This window comes from Pseudophryne corroboree, chromosome 2, assembly GCF_028390025.1.
Source record: "Pseudophryne corroboree isolate aPseCor3 chromosome 2, aPseCor3.hap2, whole genome shotgun sequence".
NCBI classification, from domain to species: domain Eukaryota; kingdom Metazoa; phylum Chordata; class Amphibia; order Anura; family Myobatrachidae; genus Pseudophryne; species Pseudophryne corroboree.
In genome coordinates, this window is record NC_086445.1 from 573,130,689 (window position 1) to 573,156,525 (window position 25,837).

The following is a 25,837-nucleotide window of genomic DNA, read 5'->3' on the forward strand; positions in this document are numbered from 1 at the left end:
TTTTTTGAGAAAAAACCACCAATTTGACACTCGCCTGGTCCAGGCCAGGGCCAAGAGCATGGTCACTTTTCATGTGAGATGCTTCAAATCCACAGATTTGACTGGTTTTAAACCAATGTGATTTGAGGAATCCCAGAACTACGTTGAGATCCCACAGTGCCACTGGAGGCACAAAAGGGGGTTGTATATGCAATACTCCCTTGACAAACTTCTGGACTTCAGGAACTGAAGCCAATTCTTTCTGGAAGAAAATCGACAGGGCCGAAATTTGAACCTTAATGGACCCCAATTTGAGGCCCATAGACACTCCTGTTTGCAGGAAATGACCGAGTTGAAATTTCTTTGTGGGGCCTTCCTGGCCTCACACCACGCAACATATTTTCGCCACATGTGGTGATAATGTTGTGCGGTCACCTCCTTTCTGGCTTTGACCAGGGTAGGAATGACCTCTTCCGGAATGCCTTTTTCCCTTAGGATCCGGCTTTCCACCGCCATGCCGACCAACGCAGCTGCGGTAAGTCTTGGAACAGACATGGTACTTGCTGAAGCAAGTCCCTTCTTAGCGGCAGAGGCCATAAGACCTCTGTAAGCATCTCTTGAAGTTCCGGGTACCAAGTCCTTCTTGGCCAATCCGGAGCCATGAGTATAGTTCTTACTCCTCTACGTCTTATAATTCTCAGCACCTTAGGTATGAGAAGCAGAGGAGGGAACACATACACCGACTGGTACACCCACGGTGTTACCAGAACGTCCACAGCTATTGCCTGAGGGTCTCTTGACCTGGCGCAATACCTGTCCCGTTTTTTGTTCAGACGGGACGCCATCATGTCCACCTTTGGTATTTCCCAACGGTTTACAATCATGTGGAAAAAACTTCCCGATGAAGTTTCCACTCTCCCGGGTGGAGGTCGTGCCTGCTGAGGAAGTCTGCTTCCCAGTTTCCATTCCCGGGATGAAACACTGCTGACAGTGCTATCACATGATTTTCCGCCCAGCGAAAAGTCCTTGCAGTTTTTGCCATTGCCCTCCTGCTTCTTGTGTCGCCCTGTCTGTTTACGTGGGCGACTGCCGTGATGGTTTTCCCACTGGATCAATACCGGCTGACCTTGAAGCAGAGGTCTTGCTAAGCTTAGAGCATTATAAATTTACCCTTAGCTCCAGTATATTTATGTGGAGAAAAGTCTCCAGACTTGATCACACTCCCTGGAAATTTTTTCCTTGTGTGACTGCTCCCCAGCCTCTCGGGCTGGGCTCCATGGTCACCAGCATCCAATCCTGAATGCCGAATCTGCGGCCCTCTAGAAGATGAGCACTCTATAACCACCACAGGAGAGACACCCTTGTCCTTGGATATAGGGTTATCCGCTGATGCATCTGAAGATGCGATCCGGACCATTTTGTCCAGCAGATCCCACTGAAAAGTTCTTGCGTGAAATCTGCCGAATGGAATTGCTTCGTAGGAAGCCACCATTTTTACCAGGACCCTTGTGCAATGATGCACTGTTTTTAGGAGGTTCCTGACTAGCTCGGATAACTCCCTGGCTTTCTCTTCCGGGAGAAACACCTTTTTCTGGACTGTGTCCAGAATCATCCCTAGGCACAGCAGACGTGTCGTCGGGATCAGCTGCGATTTTGGAATATTTAGAATCCACCCGTGCTGTTGTAGCAGTATCCGAGATAGTGCTACTCCGACCTCCAACTGTTCCCTGGACTATGCCCTTATCAGGAGATCGTCCAAGTAAGGGATAATTAAGACGCCTTTTCTTCGAAGAAGAATCATCATTTCGGCCATTACCTTGGTAAAGACCCGGGGTGCCGTGGACAATCCAAACGGCAGCGTCTGAAACTGATAGTGACAGTTCTGCACCACGAACCTGAGGTACCCTTAGTGAGAAGGGCAAATTTGGGACATAGAGGTAAGCATCCCTGATGTCCCGGGACACTATATAGTCCCCTTCTTCCTGGTTCGTTATCACTGCTCTGAGTGACTCCATCTTGATTTGAACCTTTGTAAGTGTTCAAAAAATTTTTTAGAATAAGTCTCACCTAGCCTTCTGGCTTCAGTACCACAATATAGTGTGGAATAATACCCCTTTTCTTGTAGTAGGAGGGGTAATTTAATAATCACCTGCTGGGAATACAGCTTGTGAATTTTTTTCCATACTGCCTCCTTGTCGGAGGGAGACCTTGGTAAAACAGACTTCAGGAGCCTGCGAAGGGGAAACGTCTCGACATTCCAATCTGTACCCCTGGGATACTACTTGTAGGATCCAGGGGTCCTGTACGGTCTCAGCGCCATGCTGAGAACTTGTCAGAAGCGGTGGAACGCTTCTGTTCCTGGGAATGGGCTGCCTGCTGCAGTCTTCTTCCCTTTCCTCTATCCCTGGGCAGATATGATCTTATAGGGACGAAAGGACTGAGGCTGAAAAGACGGTGTCTTTTTCTGCAGAGATGTGACTTAGGGTAAAAACGGCGGATTTTCCAGCAGTTGCCGTGGCCACCAGGTCCGATGGACCGACCCCAAATAACTCCTCTTCCTTTATACGGCAATACACCTTTGTGCCGTTTGGAATCTGCATCACCTGACCACTGTCGTGTCCATAACATCTTCTGGCAGATATGGACATCGCATTTACTCTTGATGCCAGAGTGCAAATATCCCTCTGTGCATCTCGCATATATAGAAATGTATCCTTTAAATGCTCTATAGTCAATAAAATACTGTCCCTGTCAAGGGTATCAATATTTTTAGTCAGGGAATCCGACCAAGCCACCCCAGCTCTGCACATCCAGGCTGAGGCGATCGCTGGTCGCAGTATAACACCAGTATGTGTGTATATACTTTTTATGATATTTTCCAGCCTCCTGTCAGCTGGTCCTTGAGGACGGCCCTATCTATAGACGGTACCGCCACTTGTTTTGATAAGCGTGTGAGCGCCTTATCCACCCTAAGGGGTGTTTCCCAACGCGCCCTAACTTCTGGCGGGAAAGGGTATACCGCCCATAATTTTCTATCGGGGGGAACCCACGCATCATCACACACTTTATTTAATTTATCTGATTCAGGAAAAACTACGGTAGTTTTTTCACATCCCACATAATACCCTCTTTTGTGGTACTTGTAGTATCAGAAATATGTAACACCTCCTTCATTGCCTTTAACGTGTGGCCCTAATAAGGAATACGTTTGTTTATTCACCGTCGACACTGGATTCAGTTTCCCTGTCTGTGTCTGTGTCGACCGACTAAAGTAAACGGGCGTTTTAAAACCCCCGGTGTTTTTGAGACGTCTGGACCGGTACTAATTGTTTGTCGGCCGTCTCATGTCGTCAACCGACCTTGCAGCGTGTTGACATTATCACGTAATTCCCTAAATAAGCCATCCATTCCGGTGTCGACTCCCTAGAGAGTGACATCACCATTACAGGCAATTGCTCCGCCTCCTCACCAACATCGTCCTCATACATGTCGACACACACGTACCGACACACAGCACACACACAGGGAATGCTCTGATAGAGGACAGGACCCACTAGCCCTTTGGAGAGACAGAGGGAGAGTTTACCAGCACACACCAAAAACGCTATAATTATATAGGGACAACCTTATATAAGTGTTTTCCCTTATAGCATCTTTTTTATATATTTCTAACGCCAAATTAGTGCCCCCCCTCTCTGTTTTAACCCTGTTTCTGTAGTGCAGTGCAGGGGAGAGCCTGGGAGCCTTCCCTCCAGCCTTTCTGTGAGGGAAAATGGCGCTGTGTGCTGAGGAGATAGGCCCCGCCCCTTTTTCGGCGGCCTCGTCTCCCGCTCTTAACGGATTCTGGCAGGGGTTAAATATCTCCATATAGCCTCCGGAGGCTATATGTGAGGTATTTTTAGCCAAAATAGGTATTCATTTGCCTCCCAGGGCGCCCCCCTCCCAGCGCCCTGCACCCTCAGTGACTGCCGTGTGAAGTGTGCTGAGAGGAAAATGGCGCACAGCTGCAGTGCTGTGCGCTACCTTTAGAAGACTGAGGAGTCTTCTGCCGCCGATTCTGGACCTCTTCTTACTTCAGCATCTGCAAGGGGGCCGGCGGCAAGGCTCCGGTGACCATCCAGGCTGTACCTGTGATCGTCCCTCTGGAGCTGATGTCCAGTAGCCAAGAAGCCAATCCATCCTGCACGCAGGTGAGTTCACTTCTTCTCCCCTAAGTCCCTCGTTGCAGTGATCCTGTTGCCAGCAGGACTCACTGTAAAATAAAAAACCTAAGCTAAACTTTTCTAAGCAGCTCTTTAGGAGAGCCACCTAGATTGCACCCTTCTCGGCCGGGCACAAAAATCTAACTGGCTTGGAGAAGGGTCATAGGGGGAGGAGCCAGTGCACACCACCTGATCGGAAAGCTTTACTTTTGTGCCCTGTCTCCTGCGGAGCCGCTATTCCCCATGGTCCTTTCAGGAACCCCAGCATCCACTAGGACGATAGAGAAAGCTAGATGCTGATGCCGCAACCATTCATAACGTGTAAACGTGCACAAACGTGGTGCACTGAAGGCTATGTAGCCGCGTCGTGGACGCTCCACGACCCGCTGGGTCTGACATTCCCACAGAACCTGTGGGATGAGCTATTACTGACGTAGGCGATTGTAACTTAGCCTTAAAGTAAGCCTGACTTGTAGTCATTATTATCCCACTGGATAATGTCTGCTGAGAAACTGGCTAACCCCAGTTGGCAGCATTATAGAGAACAAACAACGTATCCGTATCACGTACTGTAGACGTTCGGGACATATAGACGCGTAATGCGTGTACCACATTCAGAATTCTAGAATGTGCTGTCAACACAGGAACCACTATTGGTTTATTGATGTGAAGAATAAGAACGCGGAATTCGTCCGAAGATCTGCTTTGTCATGAGAAAACTCAAATACGGTGGCTTGGAATACAAGGCACCCAAATATGAAAACAAAACCCTTGCCGAAGCTAAGGCTAGAAGAAAAATGTTTTCCCAAGTGAGAAACTTAATCCCCATTTATTGTAAGGGTTCAAAATATGAAAACTATAAGAAATCTGAACCCAACCTCAAGTCACCTGGCGCTGTAGGTGGGATAAATGGAGGCTGCACTTTGATGACACCTTGTAGAAAGGTGTGTACAGACGCAATAGAGTCAAACGTCTTTGAAAATAAGTTGACCACACAGATACCTGCACCCTCAGTGCAGATAAACGCAGTTTTCCATCCCACCCCGTTTAACAGAATACGGGTAACTTGAAGGATGATGTCGGAAACTTCCGAGCTTTACCACCTATGTAAGCACACCAAATTTTGTAATAATGAGCTGCCTTAAGCGGCTTACTAGCTCGTAACATGGTTGGTATAATACTGTAATGCCCTATTTCTTTTCTTAAGAGGGCGGTCTGAACCCTCACCCCGTCAACCGCAGCTGCGGTACATAGGTAATAGGTACATAGGTAACTATGGGTAAAAGAACGTTCCCTGTTGTAACAGGCTGGACGTATTATGAGCGGGCCAAGATCGTGTGCAAGTATTCCTTGGAGATTCGAGAAGCAAGCTCTCCGAAACCCATGAGATATCACTAGTATGACTGTGACGAACTGTCTTATGATCCGTTTTGGCAACGGAGAGAGCAGCGGAAAATGGTGGAGCCAGATACACGATGCTGAATGACCACACGAATGTGAGAGACTCCACCGCCACTGCCCTTGTGATCTGTTGTTTTGTACACATACTGAGCTTTTGTAATTGTGGCGAGATGCCATCATGTATACCTGAGGGTAACCCCCTTCTGTGGACTCACATATGAAACACCTCTGGATTTAATGTCCAGTTTTCAGGATCTAAATCCTGACGGGTGAGATCATCTGTCTAACAGATGTCCACTCAAGGAATGAACCCCGTTGACATTATCACATAATGGTGTTCTGGGCAATTGAGGATTCGAGTTACCTGCCGCATTGCCATGCGGCTTCTTGGTTCTCCCTGGTTGTTGTGTATGCAACTCCCGTTGCGTTGTCTGACTGTTGGTCAGACTGAAAGCGAAGCATGTAGTGCATTGTAAAATGCACGGAGTTCCAGGACATTTATCGACAGCAATCTGTCGTGATCCGTTTCAGAACCTCTGTCGCTGATCTTTTTTAACTACAACTCCTGAACCTCTGAGACTCTCGTCCAGATTATATACACCCTCGCCCCTCTGTGGGAAACGCGAGTGAAGGCCGGCGAACTAAATCGCTTTGAAACACATCATTATTCTTAACAGGCGAATACAGCAATGTACCGCTAGTGTGCGTGTTTTGCACTAATTACTAGATGTACATTTGTTCTTGCTGGTGTAGTAGGTAAATGTCTTCGATTTACCGTATTTATAATCTTACCTAGGAATTGACGTCGTTTAGACGGAATTAGATGCGATTATTTTTGAACTTGATCTGCCACCGCAGTATACATTAGTAGCGCAAGTTAAAGGAACTTTGTTGAGACAGAGTTCTTATGAGCAGATCGTCTAAGTATGGAACGATTGTCACTGGCAGGTCTCTGAGATGAGCCATCATCACCAACATCACTTTGGTAAATACCCGAGGCGTTGACAAGAAGCCAAATGGTAGACCTGAAATGGTTAATGGTTGTGGCGTTTTGCAAACGCTAGAACCTGTGATGACCAAACCGGAATGGGTAAATACGCATTGTGAAGATCAAGTGAAATTATGCAATTTTGTGGCTCCAATATGCAAATACTAACCGCAGAAAATCCATTTTCAAACTGCATTAAGTGACTTGCTGATTGAGACTGCGACGGAGCTGTCTGGTTTTGTTACCCCCAAACAGAGGGGAATAAGTAACCCTGACTCTGTTGGTGTACTACTGCCTGGTTATAAAGACAGCTGAAAACTAGCAGAGACTAAATGGCAACCTGCCAAACCGTTCGACAGAGGCAGTCTTATCCTTTAATCTGTAAATAGCTGAGACATCCATGAGTTGATGTCTGGAAACCCCGCAAATGTAACGTGTAAAGACGCGCTTCCACATTGGAAAATGGAGATGGCCTAAGAGGTCATCAAGCCACTGGCTTGCTGACTGTAGCGTCCTGTCGTTACAAGGCGTGACTGTTTTGTACCACCGCCTTGAAAAAACTGAAGTCTAAAGGGATTAAACGCCGGCACAAGTATTTCCGTTTTGATACTGGATGCGGTAATGGCTGAATATCAAATTTAGGACCAAACAAGCTCTGGCCTTGTCGCGCTTAAACTAGCGACGATGAAAAGTGAGAATCGAAGTAACCGGCGTTAGCAGAAGCTTTACAGATATACTCTGCAGCTTCTTTTAACAGTTTATTGTTTCCATACATAGTCTAGTGACCCAAATGTATCTTGGGTCTTTATAATGTTTGACACAGACGCATTTACCAATGGCGGATCGCGTCATTTTGGAAACGATTAAATAGTGGTTAGAGTCTACTTAGTCTCTGTAAAAACGTAGACATTGACTCACTGGGCCGCACTATCTGAGTGCTGGACTAATGTACCCTTCTCACTCATAGTTATCGGTGTGAGATTTGACATAGAATCGTGCATTAAATTATAAGACCAGTTAAATAAACACCCTGGTACCCAAAGGGAAATTGGCCCTTTGGAAAGACTGTCCTTCGTTAGTGCTGGTGGAGTAACTTCCGAGACTCCGTTACCGCTCTTTTAATTTGAATTGCCAATGCAATTTTTAGTCTGCGCTAGAGCCTTACTCGCTATGCAGACAGACACCACAATAGTCAACGGACAGACACTTGCACGACTTATTGAAGTTATCATCATATATATATTTTATTGCTGAAAAGCATATTTATATGAAACTCATGGTTGTTTCTCTCAACGGAAATCTGTAGTAAAAAGCGAAAGCTTTATTCGATCTGAAGAGAAACCAGAGTATTCTTTATGTGAAAAGCAATTCACATGGGCATGTGAAACCCGAACCAAATTCCCACTAACACCCCTGCGCCTCTGGTGGCTTAGAGATGTAGGGCAGGAATGTTCCAGAATTACAAACTGGAAAAACAGGAAGCATGTTAAAATGGCCCCTTTGCCATGCTGACTGTGATAATCACCTGAACAAGTTACAATTGTTCAGTGTTAATATAGCCTCTTATACAGTATAATCACAGTATGGGTACAACACATGCTCTATGAATAAAAATATATATATATATATATATATATATATATATATATATATATATATATATATATATATATATATATATATATATATATATATATAGGCTCAATAGCCTATGATAATTACAGACATTAATATATATATGCTCAATAGGCTATTATACAGCATTAATATAGGCTCAATAGCCTATTTGATAATTACAGATATTAATATATAGGCTCAATAGCATATTATACAGTGATAATCACATACATTAATATAGGCTCAATAGCCTATTATACAGTGATCATCACAGATAATATATATAGGCTCAATAGCCTATTATACATGATAATCATTAATATTCTGATATCACAGGACAGGTTACAATACATGTCTGCATTATTTACTGTCACCTCTGGCTGCATATATAACTGCTGTTTATATATGTATTTTACATACCCTTTCAGCAGTGAGTCGCCCGATTCCACCGCCCCCCTTCCCCCCTGTAACACTGTCTTCTCAGGAACAGCCGGGAAGACTTGCAGGGAGGCTGGCATCTGCGGTGCTGGGCGGTCGGACGGAGCAGCGGCCCGGTTGTCACCCTGTTAACGCTGTTAGTGAGCGTCTGCGGGTGGATGTTGTCGGCCGGACGGAGCGGCTGGGACGGGCAGACGTAGCGCTGCCGTCTGGAGCGAGTCTCAGACGTAGCGGCTGGTCGCTGTGGCGGGCGGTGCGTGGAAGCGGCATTCACTGTGACCCACCTAGCGGGGCGGCAGCCTGCGCTGACCGCCCCGTTCCCCAGCTTACCTTCCTCCTATTCAAGGCTGCGACGGGGCTTCTCTGTGTAAGCTCCGTCCAGCTTTCAAGTCATCTTGTTCCTGGCTGCGACGGGGCTTCTTTCTGTAAGCTCCGTCCAGCTTGTTCCTGGCTGTGACGGGGCTTCTTCTGTAAGCTCCGTCCAGCTCGTCTTTGATAACTTCTTGCTGGCTGTGACGGGGCTTCTTTATGTAAGCTCCGTCCAGCTCTTTGATCATTTCTTCCTGGCTGTGACGGGGCTTCTTTCTGTAAGCTCCGTCCAGCTGTTGCAGGAGACAGTGGGCTGCCTGTGGCTGTGAGGGTGCTCTTTGTGAGGACCGACACGCCATGCGCTGCCTTGCAGCGGCACCATCCCGGACCCATGTTTTTCCAGAAACTGGGAAGGGATGTGCTAAGTGTAAAATTAAAAATTAAAAAAAAAAATCAAAATGAAAAATTAATAAATCTTCCATCCAAGTGTGGGAATCCCACAAGCCGATGTTAGTGCTTTGAGCACAGAAAAAAACACTGGGTTCGTACACTGAGGTACTCTAGGGATATGGAGGGGTGGAGAGTTCTAAATTTAAATATTCAGTGCCTTTGTTCTGCTACGCCGCCCATATCCCAAGAGTACTCCAGTGACCCCTAGTGGATGAAAAAGAAATACAATATACCATGCACTGAGATGGATAGCAAAACTACAAATACCTTACTAAAGCGATAACTAACAAATTTGTGAATGCAACACACTGAAACAGTTAGATTTTAGGACAGCTTTCCAAGGCTTTATAACTAACATGGTAAATTGTGTTTTTGGTGAACAGGAATTAAATTCCGTGGCACTGACAAAAGGTGCCATTACAGATGCCATTTCAGCATCTCCCGTTTCCAGTCACAACCCATATAGGTGCAAAGAAAACCTGCAATGTCAGCACTAGCTTAACTGGCCAATGTTTACAACTGAAGCAGCACACCGAGCACAATTGCATTGCTTGCTTAGAACAAACAGAAAAATAAGAATTTACTTACCGATAATTCTATTTCTCATAGTCCGTAGTGGATGCTGGGGACTCCGAAAGGACCATGGGGAATAGCGGCTCCGCAGGAGACTGGGCACAAAAGTAAAAGCTTTAGGACTACCTGGTGTGCACTGGCTCCTCCCCCCATGACCCTCCTCCAAGCCTCAGTTAGGATACTGTGCCCGGACGAGCGTACACAATAAGGAAGGATTTTGAATCCCGGGTAAGACTCATACCAGCCACACCAATCACACCGTACAACTTGTGATCTGAACCCAGTTAACAGCATGATAACAGAGGAGCCTCTGAAAAGATGGCTCACAACAAATAACCCGATTTTTGTAACAATAACTATGTACAAGTATTGCAGACAATCTGCACTTGGGATGGGCGCCCAGCATCCACTACGGACTATGAGAAATAGAATTATCGGTAAGTAAATTCTTATTTTCTCTGACGTCCTAGTGGATGCTGGGGACTCCGAAAGGACCATGGGGATTATACCAAAGCTCCCAAACGGGCGGGAGAGTGCGGATGACTCTGCAGCACCGAATGAGAGTACTCCAGGTCCTCCTCAGCCAGGATATCAAATTTGTAGAATTTAGCAAACGTGTTTGCCCCTGACCAAGTAGCTGCTCGGCAAAGTTGTAAAGCCGAGACCCCTCGGGCAGCCGCCCAAGATGAGCCCACTTTCCGTGTGGAATGGGCTTTTACAGATTTTGGCTGTGGCAGGCCTGCCACAGAATGTGCAAGCTGAATTGTACTACAAATCCAACGAGCAATAGTCTGCTTAGAAGCAGGAGCACCCAGCTTGTTGGGTGCATACAGGATAAACAGCGAGTCAGATTTTCTGACTCCAGCCGTCCTGGAAACATATTTTCAGGGCCCTGACAACGTCCAGCAACTTTGAATCCTCCAAGTCCCTAGTAGCCGCAGGTACCACAATAGGCTGGTTTAAGTGAAACGCTGAAACCACCTTAGGGAGAAATTGAGGACAATTCTGCCCTGTCCGTACGAAAAATTAGGTAAGGGCTTTTATAGGATAAAGCCGCCAATTCTGAGACACGCCTGGCTGAAGCCAGGGCTAACAGCATTACCACTTTCCATGTGAGATATTTTAAGTCCACAGTGGTGAGTGGTTCAAACCAATGTGATTTTAGGAACCCCAAAACTACATTGAGATCCCAAGGTGCCACTGGAGGCACAAAAGGAGGCTGTATATGCAGTACCCCCTTGACAAACGTCTGAACTTCAGGAACTGAAGCTAGTTCTTTTTGGAAGAATATCGACAGGGCCGAAATTTGAACCTTAATGGACCCTAATTTTAGGCCCATAGACAGTCCTGTTTGCAGGAAATGCAGGAAACGACCCAGTTGAAATTCTTCTGTAGGGGCCTTCCTGGCCTCACACCACGCAACATATTTACGCCAAATACGGTGATAATGTTGCACAGTTACATCCTTCCTGGCTTTGATCAGGGTAGGGATGACTTCATCCGGAATGCCTTTTTCCTTCAGGATCCGGCGTTCAACCGCCATGCCGTCAAACGCAGCCGCGGTAAGTCTTGGAACAGACAGGGTCCCTGCTGGAGCAGGTCCTTTCTTAGAGGTAGAGGCCACGGGTCTTCCGTGAGCATCTCTTGAAGTTCCGGGTACCAAGTCCTTCTTGGCCAATCCGGAGCCACGAGTATAGTCCTTACTCCTCTCCTTCTTATGATTCTCAGTACCTTGGGTATGAGAGGCAGAGGAGGGAACACATACACTGACTGGTACACCCACGGTGTTACCAGAGCGTCCACAGCTATTGCCTGAGGGTCCCTTGACCTGGCGCAATATCTGTCCAGTTTTTTGTTAAGGCGGGACGCCATCATGTCCACCTTTGGTTTTTCCCAACGGTTCACAATCATGTGGAAGACTTCTGGGTGAAATCCCCACTCCCCCGGGTGGAGGTCGTGTCTGCTGAGGAAGTCTGCTTCCCAGTTGTCCACTCCCGGAATGAACACTGCTGACAGTGCTATCACATGATTTTCCGCCCAGCGAAGAATCCTTGCAACTTCCGTCATTGCCCTCCTGCTTCTTGTGCCGCCCTGTCTGTTTACGTGGGCGACTGCCGTGATGTTGTCCGACTGGATCAACACCGGCTGACCCTGAAGCAGAGGCCTTGCCTGACTTAGGGCATTGTAAATGGCCCTTAGTTCCAGGATATTTATGTGAAGTGACGTTTCCATGCTTGACCACAAGCCCTGGCAATTTCTTCCCTGTGTGACTGCTCCCCAGCCTCTCAGGCTGGCATCCGTGGTCACCAGGACCCAGTCCTGAATGCCGAATCTGCGGCCCTCTAGAAGATGAGCACTCTGTAACCACCACAGGAGAGACACCCTTGTCATTGGAGACAGGGTTATCCGCTGATTCATTTGAAGATGCGATCCGGACCATTTGTCCAGCAGATCCCACTGAAAAGTTCTTGCGTGGAATCTGCCGAATGGAATCGCTTCGTAAGAAGCCACCATTTTTCCCAGGACCCTTGTGCATTGATGCACTGACACTTGGCCTGGTTTTAGGAGGTTCCTGACTAGGTCGGATAACTCCCTGGCTTTCTCCTCCGGGAGAAACACCTTTTTCTGGACTGTGTCCAGAATCATCCCTAGGAACAACAGACGTGTCGTCGGAATCAGCTGCGATTTTGGAATATTTAGAATCCACCCGTGCTGTCGTAGTACTACTTGAGATAGTGCTACTCCGACCTCTAACTGTTCGCTGGACCTTGCCCTTATCAGGAGATCGTCCAAGTAAGGGATAATTAATACGCCTTTTCTTCGAAGAAGAATCATCATTTCGGCCATTACCTTGGTAAAGACCCGGGGTGCCGTGGACAATCCAAACGGCAGCGTCTGAAACTGATAGTGACAGTTCTGTACCACAAACCTGAGGTACCCTTGGTGAGAAGGGCAAATTGGGACATGGAGGTAAGCATCCTTGATGTCCAGAGACACCATATAGTCCCCTTCTTCCAGGTTCGCTATCACTGCTCTGAGTGACTCCATCTTGAATTTGAACCTTTGTATGTAAGTGTTCAAGGATTTCAGATTTAAAATAGGTCTCACCAAGCCGTCCGGCTTCGGTACCACAAACAGCGTGGAATAATACCCCTTTCCCTGTTGTAGGAGGGGTACCTTGATTATCACCTGCTGGGAATACAGCTTGTGAATGGCTTCCAATACCGCCTCCCTGTCGGAGGGAGACGTTGGTAAAGCAGACTTCAGGAACCGGCGAGGGGGAGACGTCTCGAATTCCAATTTGTACCCCTGAGATACTACCTGCAGGATCCAGGGGTCCACTTGCGAGTGAGCCCACTGCGCGCTGAAATTCTTGACGGGCCCCCACCGTGCCTGAGTCCGCTTGTAAGGCCCCAGCGTCATGCTGAGGACTTGGCAGAAGCGGGGGAGGGCTTCTGTTCCTGGGAAGAGGCTGCCTGCTGCAGTCTTTTTCCCCTTCCTCTGCCCCGGGGCAGATACGAGTGGCCTTTTGCCCGCTTGCCCTTATGGGGACGAAAGGACTGAGCCTGAAAAGACGGTGTCTTTTTCTGCCGAGAGGTGACCTGGGGTAAAAAGGTGGATTTCCCAGCCGTTGCCGTGGCCACCAGGTCCGATAGACCGACCCCAAATAACTCCTCCCCTTTATACGGCAATACTTCCATATGCCGTTTGGAATCCGCATCACCTGACCACTGTCGCGTCCATAACCCTCTTCTGGCAGAAATGGACAGCGCACTTACTCTTGATGCCAGAGTGCAAATATCCCTCTGTGCATCTCGCATATATAGAAATGCATCCTTTAAATGCTCTATAGTCAATAATATACTGTCCCTGTCCAGGGTATCAATATTTTCAGTCAGGGAATCCGACCAAGCCACCCCAGCACTGCACATCCAGGCTGAGGCGATTGCTGGTCGCAGTATAATACCAGTATGTGTGTATATACTTTTTAGGATATTTTCCAGCTTCCTATCAGCTGGTTCCTTGAGGGCGGCCGTATCAGGAGACGGTAACGCCACTTGTTTTGATAAGCGTGTGAGCGCCTTATCTACCTTAGGGGGTGTTTCCCAACGCACCCTAACCTCTGGCGGGAAAGGGTATAATGCCAATAATTTTTTAGAAATTAGCAGTTTTTTATCGGGGGAAACCCACGCTTCATCACACACCTCATTTAATTCATCTGATTCAGGAAAAACTACGGGTAGTTTTTTCACACCCCACATAATACCCTTTTTGGTGGTACTTGTAGTATCAGAAATGTTCAAAACCTCCTTCATTGCCGTGATCATGTAACGTGTGGCCCTACTGGAAAATACGTTTGCTTCCTCACCGTCGACACTGGAGTCAGTGTCCGTGTCTGGGACTGTGTCGACCGTCTGAGGTAACTGGCGCTTTAGAGCCCTGACGGTGTTTGAGACGCCTGTACAGGTAATAACTGATTTGCCGGCTGTCTCATGTCGTCAACAGTCTTTTGTAAAGTGCTGACACTATCACGTAATTCCTTCCATAAGACCATCCAGTCAGGTGTCGACTCCCTAGGGTAGGGGTGGGCAAAATACGGCCCGCGGGCCGGATGCGGCCCGCAAACCGATCCTGCCCGGCCCACTGCCTCCCACCAGCGAGCAATGACAAGCGGCCCGACTGCTTGTCATTGCTCTGCAGTACCTTCAAGCTGCCGATGCAGTCTCCCCTGCTGCTGCTGCACGGCGCCTCCAGAGTCCCCAATGACAACGGCTGTGTTCAGCCGAAAAAGGGGCGGAGCCACGGGCCGATGAAGGGGCGTGGCTACACGGGACCTCAGGGGGCGGGGCTACAGGGACGAGCAGACTACTACAGATCAATCCTTCCTGCACTGCCAGCCAGATCAGTGAGTCACTGGAAAAAGTGAGTGAAAGAAAGAATGTGTGTGTGTGCATATTTGTGTGTGCGGGCAGTGGCGTCAGACTGTTTTTAGGTTGGGGGTAGATATCTTTAGCTCTCGCTGTACCAACCCCTCCCGTGTTCTGTCACCATGTCACCCCCCCCCCCCGTGTTCTGTCACCGTGACACCCCCTGTGTTCTGTCACCATGTCACCCCCCCCGTGTTCTGTCACAGTGACCCCCCCCGTATTCTGTCACTGTGTCACCCCCACCGTGTTCTGTCACTGTGTCACCCCAGTGTTCTGTCACCCCCCCGTGTTTTGTCACTGTCACCCCCCCGTGTTCTGTCACTGTGTCACCCCCCCCGTGTTCTGTCACTGTCACCCCCCCCGTGTTCTGTCACTGTCACCCCCCCGTGTTCTGTCACTGTGTCACCCCCACCGTGTTCTGTCACTGTGTCACCCCAGTGTTCTGTCACCCCCCCGTGTTTTGTCACTGTCACCCCCCCGTGTTGTCACTGTCACCCCCCCGTGTTCTGTCACTGTGTCACCCCCCCCGTGTTCTGTCACTGTGTCACCCCCCCCGTGTTCTGTCACTGTGTCACCCCCCCAGTGTTCTGTCACTGTGTCACCCCCCCAGTGTTCTGTCACTGTGTCACCCCCCCAGTGTTCTGTCACTGTGTCACCCCCCCAGTGTTCTGTCACTGTGTCACCCCCCCAGTGTTCTGTCACTGTGTCACCCCAGTGTTCTGTCACTGTGTCACCCCAGTGTTCTGTCACTGTGTCACCCCAGTGTTCTGTCACTGTGTCACCCCAGTGTTCTGTCACTGTGTCACCCTAGTGTTCTGTCACTGTGTCACCCCCCGTTTTCTGTCACTGTGTCACCCCCCGTTTTCTGTCACTGTGTCACCCCCCGTTTTCTGTCACGGTGTTACCCCCACCGTGTTCTGTCACCGTGTCACCCCAGTGTTCTGTCACCCCCCTGTGTACTGTCACTGTGTCACACCACCGTGTTCTGTCACTGTCACCCCCACCGTGTTGTGTCACCCCAGTGTTCTGTCACTGTGTCACCCCCCGTGTTCTGTCACTGTGTCACCCCCCGTGTTCTGTCACTGTGTCACCCCCCGTGTTCTGTCACTGTCACTCCCCCCCCCCGTGTTCTGTCACTCTGTCACCCCCCCGTGTTCTGTCACTGTCACCCCCCGAGTTCTATCACTGTGTCACACCTTTCCCCAGGGGCCACAAGACACTGGATAATTTGCTTGCTGCGCAATGATTATCCCAAATAAAATGTTAATGTGTAAAAGGGGGCTGTACCTGCTGTAATGTGTAAAAGGGGGCTGTACCTGCTGTAATGTGTAAAAGGGGGCTGTACCTGCTGTAATGTGTAAAAGGGGGCTGTACCTGCTGTAATGTGTAAAAGGGGGCTGTACCTGCTGTAATGTGTAAAAGGGGGCTCTACCATCCATACTGTGTATAAGGGAGCACTACCTGCCATAATGTGTGTAAAAGGGGCTCTACCTGCCATAATGTGTGAAAAAGGGGCTCTACCTGCCATAATGTGTGTTAAAGGGGCTCTACCTGGTGTAATGTGTGTAAGTGGCGCTACTGTGTGGCGCAATTTGAATAATGGAGCAGCCTAATATGAATCCGTATTATTTGTTGGCCATGCCCCTTCCACACGAAGCCACGTCCCTATATTTTTGGCATGTGGGGGGGGGGGGAGCTGGGAGCTGCTATTTTATGCATGGCCCACGGATAGTGACAAGAAAGTGTCAAGTGACCCCTCAGCTGAAATAATTGCCCACCCCTGGCTAGGGGGTGACATCACAATTACAGGCAATTGCTCCGCCTCCATACCATTTTCCTCCTCATACATGTCGACACAACGTACCGACACAGCACACACACAGGGAATGCTCTGATAGAGGACAGGACCCCACTAGCCCTTTGGGGAGACAGAGGGAGAGTTTGCCAGCACACACCAGAGCGCTATAATATATATATATATATATATATATATATATATATATATATATATATATATATATATATATATATATATATATATATATATATATATATATATATATATATATATATATATATATATATATATATATACATACACACATACATACATATACACAGGGATAACCTTATATAAGTGTTTTCCCCTTATATAGCTGCTGTATAGATTTATCTGCCAAATTAGTGCCCCCCCTCTCTTGTTTTACCCTGTTTCTGTAGTGCAGGACTGCAGGGGAGAGTCAGGGAGCTTCCCTCCAACGGAGCTGTGAGGAAAAATGGCGCCAGTGTGCTGAGGAGATAGGCCGCCGAGAAGGGGGCGGAGCCTATCTCCCGCTTTTTTAAGGAAAAATTGGCAGGGGTTAAATGCATCCATATAGCCCAGGAGCTATATGTGTTGTATTTTTTTTTTGCCATATAAGGTGTTTTTATTGCGTCTCAGGGCGCCCCCCCCCCCCCCAGCGCCCTGCACCCTCAGTGACCGGAGTGTGAAGTGTGCTGAGAGCAATGGCGCACAGCTGCGGTGCTGTGCGCTACCTTATTGAAGACAGGACGTCTTCTGCCGCCGATTATCCGGACCTCTTCAGTCTTCTGGCTCTGTAAGGGGGCCGGCGGCGCGGCTCTGGGACCCATCCATGGCTGGGCCTGTGATCGTCCCTCTGGAGCTAATGTCCAGTAGCCTAAGAAGCCCAATCCACTCTGCACGCAGGTGAGTTCGCTTCTTCTCCCCTTAGTCCCTCGGTGCAGTGAACCTGTTGCCAGCAGGATTCACTGAAAATAAAAAACCTATACTTAAACTTTTTTACTAAGCAGCTCAGGAGAGCCACCTAGTGTGCACCCTTCTCGTTCGGGCACAAAAATCTAACTGAGGCTTGGAGGAGGGTCATGGGGGGAGGAGCCAGTGCACACCAGGTAGTCCTCAAGCTTTTACTTTTGTGCCCAGTCTCCTGCGGAGCCGCTATTCCCCATGGTCCTTTCGGAGTCCCCAGCATCCACTAGGACGTCAGAGAAATTAGAATTTACTCACCGGTAATTCTATTTCTCGTAGTCCGTAGTGGATGCTGGGACTCCGTAAGGACCATAGGGAATAGCGGCTCCGCAGGAGACTGGGCACAACTAAAAGAAAGCTTTAGACTAACTGGTGTGCACTGGCTCCTCCCACTATGACCCTCCTCCAGACCTCAGTTAGGATACTGTGCCCGGAAGAGCTGACACTAAGGAAGGATTTTGAATCCCGGGTAAGACTCATACCAGCCACACCAATCACACCGTATAACTCGTGATACAATACCCAGTTAACAGTATGATAACTGAGCCTCTCAACAAATTGCTCAATAACCCTTTAGTTAAATAATAACTATATACAAGTATTGCAGACAATCCGCACTTGGGATGGGCGCCCAGCATCCACTACGGAATACGAGAAATAGAATTACCGGTGAGTAAATTCTTATTTTCTCTGACGTCCTAAGTGGATGCTGGGACTCCGTAAGGACCATGGGGATAATACCAAAGCTCCCAAACAGGCGGGAGAGTGCGGATGACTCTGCAGCACCGAATGGGCAAACTCTAGGTCCTCCTCAGCCAGGGTGTCAAACTTGTAGAATTTAGCAAATGTGTTTGACCCAGACCAAGTAGCTGCTCGGCAAAGTTGTAAAGCCGATACCCCTCGGGCAGCCGCCCAAGAAGAGCCCACCTTCCTCGTGGAATGGGCTTTCACTGATTTAGGATGCGGCAGTCCAGCCGCAGAATGTGCAAGCTAAATCGTACTACAGATCCAGCGAGCAATAGTCTGCTTTGAAGCAGGTGCACCCAACTTGTTGGGCACATGCAGGATAAATAGCAAGTCAGTCTTTGACGCCAGCTGTCCTGGAACCATAAATTTTCAGGGCCCTGACTACGTCCAACAACTTGGAAGCCTCCAAGTCTTTAGTAGCCGCAGGCACCACAATAGGTTGGTTCAAATGAAAAGCTGATACCACCTTAGGGAGAAACTGGGGACGAGTCCTTAATTCTGCCCTATCCATATGAAAAATCAGATAAGGGCTTTTACATGACAAAGCCGCCAATTCTGATACACGCCTGGCCGAAGCCAAGGCCAACAACATGACCACTTTCCACGTGAGATTTCAATTCCACGGTTTTAAGTGGCTCAAACCAATGAGACTTTAGGAAATCCAACACCACGTTGAGATCCCAAAGTGCCACTGGAGGCACAAAAGGGGGCAGAATATGCAGCACTCCCTTACCAAAAGTCTGAACTTCAGGCAGTGAAGCCAGTTCTCTTTGAAAGAAAAATCGATAAGAGCCGAAATCTGGACTTTAATGGAACCCAATTTTAGGCCCATAGTCACCCCTGACTGTAGGAAGTGCAGGAAACGGCCCAGCTGAAATTCTTCCGTTGGGGCCTTCCTGGCCTCACACCACGCAACATATTTTCGCCAAATGCGGCGATAATGGTTCGTGGTCACTTCTTTCCTAGCATTAATCAGCGTAGGAATGACTTCCTCCGGAATGCCCTTTTCCTTCAGGATCCAGCGTTCAACCGCCATGCCGTCAAACGCAGCCGCGGTAAGTCTAGGAACAGACAGGGCCCCTGCTGCAGCAGGTCCTGTCTGAGCGGCAGAGGCCATGGGTCCTCTGAGATCATTTCTTGAAGTTCCGGGTACCAAGCTCTTCTTGGCCAATCCGGAACAATGAGTATAGTTCTTACTCCTCTTCTCCTTATTATCCTCAGTACCTTTGGTATGAGAGGAAGAGGAGGGAACACAAACCGACCGGTACACCCACGGTGTCACTAGAGCGTCCACAGCTATCGCCTGAGGGTCTCTTGACCTGGCACAATATCTTTCTAGCTTTTTGTTTAGGCGGGACGCCATCATGTCCACCTGTGGCCTTTCCCAACGGTTTACAATCAGTTGAAAGACTTCTGGATGAAGTCTCCCTCTCTCCCGGGTGGAGGTCGTGCCTGCTGAGGAAGTCTGCTTCCCAGTTGTCCACTCCCGGAATGAACACTGCTGACAGTGCTAACACGTGATTTTCCACCCATCTGAGAATCCTTGTGGCTTCTGCCATCGCCGTCCTGCTTCTTGTGCCGCCCTGTCGGTTTACATGGGCAACTGCCGTGATGTTGTCTGACTGGATCAGTACCGGCTGGTTTTGAAGCAGGGGTTTTGCCTGACTTAGGGCATTGTAAATGGCCCTCAGTTCCAGAATATTTATGTGCAGGGAAGTCTCCTGACTTGACCATAGTCCTTGGAAGTTTCTTCCCTTTGTGACTGCCCCCCAGTCCTGTATGCCGAATCTGCGGCCCTCTTGAAGATGAGCACTTTGCAGCCACCACAGCAGAGACACCCTGGTCCTTGGAGACAGGGTTATCAGGCGATGCATCTGAAGATGCGATCCGGACCACTTGTCCAACAGATCCCACTGAAAGGTTCTTGCATGGAACCTGCCGAATGGAATTGCTTCGTAGGAAGCTACCATCTTTCCCAGGATCCGCGTGCAGTGATGCACAGACACCTGTTTTGGTTTTAGGAGGCCTCTGACTAGAGATGACAGCTCCTTGGCCTTCTCCTCAGGGAGAAACACTTTTTTCTGTTGTGTCCAGAACCATCCCCAGGAACAGGGACCAGCTGTGACTTTGGAATATTTAGAATCCAGCCGTGCTGTTGTAGCACCTCCTGAGATAGTGCTACCCCGACCAACAACTGCTCCCTGGACCTCGCCTTTATCAGGAGATCGTCCAAGTACGGGATAATTAAAACTCCCTTCTTTCGAAGGAGTATCATTTCGGCCATTACCTTGGTAAATACCCTCGGAGCCGTGGATAGACCAAACGGCAACGTCTGGAATTGGTAATGACAATCCTGTACCACAAATCTGAGGTACTCCTGGTGAGGATGGTAAATGGGGACATGCAGGTAAGCATCCTTGATGTCCAGTGATACCATGTAATCCCCCTCGTCCAGGCTTGCAATAACCGCCCTGAGCGATTCCATCTTGAACTTGAATTTTTTTATATATGTGTTAAAGGATTTCAAATTTAAAATGGGTCTCACCGAACCGTCCGGTTTCGGTACCACAAACATTGTGGAATAGTAACCCCGTCCTTGTTGAAGTAGGGGCACTTTGACTATCACCTGCTGGGAATACAGCTTGTGAATTGCCTCTAGCACTGCCTCCCTGCCTGAGGGAGTTGTTGGCAAGGCAGATTTGAGGAAACGGCGGGGGGGAGACGTCTCGAATTCCAGCTTGTACCCCTGAGATACTACTTGAAGGATCCAGGGATCCACCCGTGAGCGAGCCCACTGATTGCTGAAGTTTTTGAGACGGGCCCCCACCGTACCTGGCCCCGCCAGTGGAGCCCCAGCGTCATGCGGTGGACTTGGAGGAAGCGGGGGAGGACTTTTGCTCCTGGGAACTGGCTGTATGCTGCAGCTTTTTCACTCTACCTCTGGGCAGAAAGGACGCGCCTTTAACCCGCTTGCCCTTATGGAGCCGAAAGGACTGTACCTGATAATACGGTGCTTTCTTTGGCTGTGAGGGAACATGGGGTAAAAATGTAGACTTCCCAGCTGTTGCTGTGGAAACGAGGTCCGAGAGACCATCCCCGAACAACTCCTCACCCTTATAAGGCAGAACTTCCATGTGCCTTTTAGAATCTGCATCACCTGTCCACTGCCGAGTCCATAACCCTCTCCTGGCAGAAATGGACATTGCACTTATTTTAGATGCCAGCCGGCAAATATCCCTCTGTGCATCTCTCATGTATAAGACTGCGTCTTTAATATGCTCTACGGTTAGCAATATAGTGTCCCTGTCTAGGGTATCAATATTTTCCGACAGGGAATCTGACCACGCAGCTGCAGCACTGCACATCCATGCTGAAGCAATAGCTGGTCTCAGTATAATACCTGTGTGTATATACAGACTTCAGGATAGCCTCCTGCTTTCTATCAGCAGGTTCCTTTAGGGCGGCTGTATCCGGAGACGGTAGTGCCACCTTCTTTGACAAGCGTGTGAGCTCTTTATCAACCCTAGGGGATGCTTCCCAACGTGACCTATCCTCTGGCGGGAAAGGGTACGTCATTAGTAACCTTTTAGAAATTACCAGTTTCTTATCGGGGGAAGCCCACGCTTCTTCACACACTTCATTTAATTCCTCAGATGGAGGAAAAAATAAGAATTTACTTACCGATAATTCTATTTCTCATAGTCCGTAGTGGATGCTGGGGACTCCGTAAGGACCATGGGGAATAGCGGCTCCGCAGGAGACTGGGCACATCTAAAGAAAGCTTTAGGACTATCTGGTGTGCACTGGCTCCTCCCCCTATGACCCTCCTCCAAGCCTCAGTTAGGATACTGTGCCCGGACGAGCGTACACAATAAGGAAGGATTTTGAATCCCGGGTAAGACTCATACCAGCCACACCAATCACACCGTATAACCTGTGATCTGAACCCAGTTAACAGCATGATAACAGAGGAGCCTCTGAAAGATGGCTCACAACAATAACCCGATTTTTGTAACAATAACTATGTACAAGTATTGCAGACAATCCGCACTTGGGATGGGCGCCCAGCATCCACTACGGACTATGAGAAATAGAATTATCGGTAAGTAAATTCTTATTTTCTCTAACGTCCTAAGTGGATGCTGGGGACTCCGTAAGGACCATGGGGATTATACCAAAGCTCCCAAACGGGCGGGAGAGTGCGGATGACTCTGCAGCACCAAATGAGAGAACTCCAGGTCCTCCTCAGCCAGGATATCAATTTTGTAGAATTTTACAAACGTATTTGCTCCTGACCAAGTAGCTGCTCGGCAAAGTTGTAAAGCCGAGACCCCTCGGGCAGCCGCCCAAGATGAGCCCACCTTCCTTGTGGAGTGGGCATTTACAGATTTTTGGCTGTGGCAGGCCTGCCACAGAATGTGCAAGCTGAATTGTACTACAAATCCAACGAGCAATAGTCTGCTTAGAAGCAGGAGCACCCAGCTTGTTGGGTGCATACAGGATAAACAGAGAGTCAGATTTCCTGAGTCCAGCCGTCCTGGAAACATATTTTCAGGGCACTAACAACGTCTAGCAACTTGGAGGCCTCCAAGTCCCTAGTAGCCGCAGGCACCACCAATAGGTTGGTTCAGGTGAGACGCTGAAACCACCTTGGGGAGAAACTGAGGACGAGTCCTCAATTCCGCCCTGTCCGAATGGAAAATCAGATAAGGGCTTTTTCAGGATAAAGCCGCCAATTCTGACACGCGCCTGGCCCAGGCCAGGGCCAACAGCATGACCACTTTCCATGTGAGATATTTTAACTCCACAGATTTAAGTGGTTCAAACCAATGTGACTTTTGGAACCCAAAACTACATTGAGATCCCAAAGTGCCACTGGAGGCACAAAAGGAGGCTGTATATGCAGTACCCCTTTTACAACGTCTGAACTTCAGGGACTGAAGCTAGTTCTTTTTGGAAGAAAATTGACAGGGCCGAAATTTGAACCTTAATGGACCCCAATTTCAGGCCCATAGACACTCCTGTTTGCAGGAAATGTAGGAATCGACCCAGTTGAATTTCCTCCGTCGGGCCTTACTGGCCTCGCACCACGCAACATATTTACGCCAATTGCGGTGATGATGTTTTTGCGGTTACATCCTTCCTGGCTTTGATCAGGATAGGGATGACTTCATCCGGAATGCCTTTTTTCCTTCAGGATCCGGCGTTCAACCGCCATGCCGTCAAACGCAGCCGCGGTAAGTCTTGGAACAGACAGGGTCCTTGCTGGAGCAGGTCCCTTCTTAGAGGTAGAGGCCACGGATCCTCCGTGAGCATTCCTTGAAGTGCCGGTTACCAAGTCCTTCTTGGCCAATCCGGAACCACGAATATAGTGCTTACTCCTCTCCATCTTATCAATCTCAGTACCTTGGGTATGAGAGGCAGAGGAGGGAACACATACCCTGACTGGTACACCCACGGTGTTACCAGAGCGTCTACAGCTTATTGCCTGAGGGTCCCTGGACCTGGCGCAATACCTGTCGAGTTTTTAATCATGTGGAAGACTTCTGGGTGAAGTCCCCACTCTCCCGGGTGGAGGTCGTGCTGAGGAAGTCTGCTTCCCAGTTGTCCACTCCCGGAATGAATACTGCTGACAGTGCTATCACATGATTTTCCGCCAGCGAAGAATCCTTGCAGCTTCTGCCATTGCCCTCCTGCTTCTTGTGCCACCCTGTCTGTTTACGTGGGTGACTGCCGTGATGTTGTCCGACTGGATCAACACCGGCTGACCTTGAAGCAGAGGTCTTGCTAAGCTTAGAGCATTGTAAATGTCCCTTAGCTTCAGGATATTTATGTGAAGTGATGTCTCCAGGCTTGACCATAAGCCCTGGATATTCCTTCCCTGTGTGACTGCTCCCCAGCCTCGCAGGCTGGCATCCGTGGTCACCAGGACCCAGTCCTGAATGCCTAATCTGCGGCCCTCTAGAAGATGAGCACTCTGCAACCACCACAGGAGGGACACCCTTGTCCTTGGTGACAGGGTTATCCGCTGATGCATCTGAAGATGCGATCCGGACCATTTGTCCAGCAGGTCCCACTGGAAAGTTCTTGCGTGGAATCTGCCGAATGGGATTGCTTCGTAGGAAGCCACCATTTTACCCAGAACCCTTGTGCATTGATGCACTGAGACTTGGCTCGGTTTTAGGAGGTTCCTGACTAGCTCAGATAACTCCCTGGCTTTCTCCTCCGGGAGAAACACCTTTTTCTGGACTGTGTCCAGGATCATCCCTAGGAACAGAAGACACGTCGTCGGAACCAGGTGCGATTTTGGAATATTGAGAATCCAATCGTGCTGCCGCAACACTACCTGAGATAGTGCTACACCGACCTCCAACTGTTCCCTGGATCTTACCCTTATCAGGGAATTGTCCAAGGAAGGGAAGGAATATCATCATTTCGGCCATTACCTTGGTAAAGACCCGGGGTGCCGTGTACCATCCATACGGCAGCGTCTGAACTGATAGTGACAGTTCTGTACCATAAACCTGAGGTACCCTTGGTGAGAAGGGTAAATTTTGACATGAAGGTAAGCATCCTTGATGTCCCGAGACATCATGTAGTCCCCTTCTTCCAGGTTCGCAATCACTGCTCTGAGTGACTCAATCTTGAATTTGAACCTCTGTACGTAAGTGTTCAAAGATTTTAGATTTAGAATCGGTCTCACCAAGCCGTCCGGCTTCGGTACCACAACAGTGTGGAATAATACCCCGTTCCCTGTTGCAGGAGGGGTATCTTGATTATCACCTGCTGGGAATACAGCTTGTGAATGGCTTCCAAAACTGTCTCCCGTCAGAAGGAGACATCGGTAAAGCCGACTTTAGGAAACGGCGAGGGGGAGACGTCTCGAATTCTAATTTGTACCCCTGAGATCACCTGAAGGATCCAGGGGTCTACTTGCGAGTGAGCCCACTGCGCGCTGAAATTCATTGAGACGGGCCCCCCACCGTGCCCGATTCTGCTTGTAAAGCCCCAGCGTATACTGAGGGCTTGGCAGAGGCGGGAGAGGGTTTCTGTTCCTGGGAACAGGCCGATTTCTGCAGCCTTTTTCCTCTCCCTCTGTCACGGGGCAGAAATGAGGAACCTTTTGCCCACGAAAAGACTGCGCCTGATAATACGGCGTCTTCTCATGTTGAGAGGCGACCTGGGGTACAAACGTGGAATTCCCAGCTGTTGCCGTGGCCACCAGGTCTGAAAGACCGACCCCAAATAACTCCTCCCTTAATAAAGCAATACTTCCAAATGCCGTTTGGAATACGCATCACCTGACCACTGACGTGTCCATAACCCTCTACTGGTAAAAATGGACAACGCGCTTAGACTTGATGCCAGTCGGCAAATATTCCGCTGTGCATCACGCATATATAAAAATGCATCTTTTAAATGCTCTATAGGCAAAAAT

The 25,837-nt window shown here is 48.8% G+C and overlaps 1 protein-coding gene and 1 non-coding gene across 5 annotated transcripts in view; both read right to left on the minus strand.

Moving 5' to 3' along the window:
* Positions 1-25,837, minus strand: part of SFPQ (splicing factor proline and glutamine rich) — a 94,732-nt gene that overhangs the window by 40,047 nt on the left and 28,848 nt on the right. The window lies entirely within an intron of this gene.
* On the minus strand, positions 7,800-7,920 carry LOC135054168 (U5 spliceosomal RNA). Its single transcript, XR_010243405.1, has one exon. It is a non-coding gene; the product is annotated as a U5 spliceosomal RNA (small nuclear RNA).